Below are 3,805 nucleotides of genomic sequence, written 5' to 3' on the forward strand. Positions count from 1 at the left end.
TTGTTGTTGTTGTTGTTGTTGTTGTTGTTGTTGTTGTTGTTGTTGTTGTTGTGCGACAAGAAGTATGCTCCCTCAGAAATGGGAGTGGACTATTCCATTGCTTCTTTGTTTGTTTCCCCCTTTTGTCCTAGGTTGGCTGAATGGGTGGAGGTCTGTCATCCTCATCGTACTCCTTCTCACCCCCTCCTTCCTTTTCTCCCCCGGCTTCTCCCTCGGCTTGGTCCTCATCTTCCTCGTCCTCCTCAACAATGCGAGACGACAAGGCGCACGCCTAGTGGAACCTCCGCCGGCATGGCTCGATGAAGTGATGGTACATGTCGACGGTCCAGGAACATGCACATCAGCCGAGCTAGCACACTCAAGCATGCTCAGTAGCTTGGGACAACAGTTCATGAACTTCTGCAATAACAAATAAACAAAAACATGATATGGATCAGGTTTATGGTTATGGATCTATTAGTGACAAATACTATAATAAATTATGATTATGCCTAGTAGGCTCAAAGTAAGTGACAAAAACATGACATGAACCAATGTTGTGGTTACTTGAACATATGGCTAGGAGGCTCAGACTTACCTTGGTCACTTCCCTCGGCTTGCTATCATATTTCGCGGTCCCGGGGTCATAAAGTAGCGCAATTGAGCGATAAAAAATGCTTCGGTTCATCTTCGAAGCCTTCAAATATCTGCATCATGAATAAGTTAGTGACAATGACTAAACTAGATTCTTCTTGAAATGTCGGCTCAAAACAATTGAACGCAACATAACACTCTGTTCATTAGAGGTGCATACTCCCTAAATTCACCTTCAGTCTCTCTGATGTTGGCATTATAGCTTCATCCTCGGGGTCATCCACATGTAGTGATGCGATATCCGCTGTCGTCCACTATGGCCTCAGACGCACACGGTACTTTACGCCATCATCATATCAACTTAGATGTTGATTGTATGCCTCCCAGTCAACCACTACTCTCTCCCCGTCTTTGTGATACCTCCACTCGTCGCATGCTTTCGCGTACTCCACGTGCTCTTTTCCCTAGCCCGATATCACCTGACAATTATTCCTACTCTTCCTGCAAGGCATAGGAAATAATAAAACATAAAAAATCATAAAAACAACAAACCATACGAAAACATGATACTAGAGATTAATGCCGTCACCAGTGAAGTTCGAAACCAGCAGTGTCCGTTTCCACTAGTGGGGTGTGTTGGAATTTACCAAATTGCAAGGCCATGCGTTGTGGTACGTGCCACTGGACAGCGTGCACGCATATCAATGGGACAATAGCCCGCTAGATAAGCCTGTCCTGAGTGCACATCTCATTCAGCTTGAAACCCCAGTCTCTCTTGTGATACGAACATCAGCTAACCTGTAGAAAGACTGGTAAGTAACCATGAAAGTGGCTACAAGGAAACACTAGCAAGAGGTATATGTTAGGTTGTCCAGCTCATTGGTGAAGGCCTTGTACACCATAGTGGCCTTTCCTGTGATGACTTTAACCATGTCCCAAGAGTATGCAACGGTCGGGTATCGAGTATTGTCGCCTTCTTTGCCATAATCTGTCCTTGGACGCCGTTCAAGTTTCTCAGGACCACCCACCGGCAACCACTCCCACATCCAAATAGAGAGGGCCCAAACACATCCACACATACCAGACGTAGATCCGGTCCTCTGACATGCGTTGTCCAGCTACAAATGCCAATTCATGATTAGATGACACAATTCAAAGAAGCATACATTCATTAACAAATATTGAGATAGCTTCTTACTGAATGACATATGTACGTGAGGCCGGCGGACCCAACTGTATCCAGCCTCATAGTTGACTAGGAATTCCAGACACATCCATAGGGTAGTGTCCCCCGAGCAGTCTGGAAACATGACCTCTGTCAAGATATACCACAAGTAGGCCCTCTCTTTCTGCTCTGCGACCTGCGCGTCGGCACCTTGCGGGCATCCAGACCGGTTGTCATGGAGTCAGATTAGTGGTATCCCGAATGTTCGGTTATCCACCATGTCGTGGGCCTCATTTGATAGAGGCGGGGCAATCACCAATGAGGGCGACAAACGTCTCCCACCAGTTCAAATGTGGGCTCTGTGGTTATGGATATCGAACAAGCGGCCCTAACTTTCACATCTTCGACCTTCAAGCATGTTCGTTTGCAATGTAATTTAGTGTCCCATGTTTTGGCCAACTCTTGTAAGAGTTCTAGTTTATTCTCTATTTCACATTCTGCTCCGGATTGTATCCTGGAGACTTTGTATGACTTTATTACTTAATCATTGAAATGCCGATGTTCTCTCAAAAACCTCTCCCACCAGTTGTTCCTCTCCACTCGCCCAATGAGAGCCCGACCCTGGAGTGGTAGGGCCGTAATCATGCCGAAGTCTTCAAGGGAGGCTGTGAGAGTTGAGTGGACGAGCGTCGACGACGCACGCTTGAACTGAAGCACAAACAGTAGCAGCCCAGCTCTCCTGAAGTACGACTCCAAGCGGTGGTCGTATTGCATCAGGCAGGCCTTCGTGTGAAACCTCATGTGCAATGGTGGTAGCATCTTCAAAAAATTAGATGAAAATAGTTAGTAACTTACTTTTGCAAAACCAATTATTTTTGTAAGAACTTGATCATAGTTATTACCACTCCATTCTCGATAAAACCCGTGCGATGACCGTTGTCAAACGCAGGGTCAACCATGGTGTACTTTGTGCCATTGTTCAGATCAAGTGTTCTCCTAAAACAATTTCCTATTCAAGTTAAATTTTTGACAACAACATTTATTTATCAACATTAATTCTATATGCATATAATCCACTAATATAGTACTAACTAAAGAAAAGAAAACTATTCAACTAATATCAACAACATTCAATCATCAAATTTCAACATCATTCATTCACAACATCATTCATTCAACAATATGCATTCATCATCAACAACAATCATTCATCATCAACACTGAAATATCCATATATGCATATGAATCATTTATCAACATTGGAATATCCATCATATTGAAATGTTCTAAATAAAGGTATAATCAACATTGGCATACGCTACAACCGCCATATTTATCCGACATCAATCATATAGAACCAACATCAATCATATTGAAGCAACATCAATCATATGTTATCAAACATCAATCATCAATTCTAAAAAAGATATAATATGAATTAGGGTTCATCTTCAAACTAGATAGAATCAACAAAACTAGTTACTACAATATGAACTCGGGTTCATCTTCAATACATCCATCATATTGAATCATTCTAAATAAACCTAGAATCAACCAAAATTACAACTACTAGATGAACTAGGGTTCATCTTGTGCGAAAAATGCATCAAAACCATAGCCTTTTTACTAAAACTACTTGGATGGATCAGAAGAGCTTACTTCTCTCGCTGTGGAGGCATCTCGATCCGTAGGAACAGTGGAGAAAGAGAAGAGATCAATGGGGGAGTAGAGGAGATGAGAGAGTCACCGCTCTCTATTCTTCTCGGGGAGGTAGGAGGAAGATGGGGGCTAGCTTAGTGGGCGGGCCCCGCCAGCCAGCCCGTCGTGGCTTATAAGAGTTCAAACCCTCACCAGGCTCGATAGCGGTAGGGTATAACAGCCTACCACTGTGGGCCTCGGCGGTAGGGTTAACGGCGGGGATGGGAGGTCGTTTGCCAGTGCTGATGTGGATAAGTTTCCTACCGCTAGGGGCCTCATCAGCAAACAGTTATACCCTAGCACCATCGACCTCTGTAATAGGAATAGGGGTCAGATCCCGAAATTTTATCAAATCAGGGTCATATCTTG

Source organism: Triticum dicoccoides, chromosome 1A (genome assembly GCF_002162155.2).
Source record: "Triticum dicoccoides isolate Atlit2015 ecotype Zavitan chromosome 1A, WEW_v2.0, whole genome shotgun sequence".
NCBI lineage: Eukaryota > Viridiplantae > Streptophyta > Magnoliopsida > Poales > Poaceae > Triticum > Triticum dicoccoides.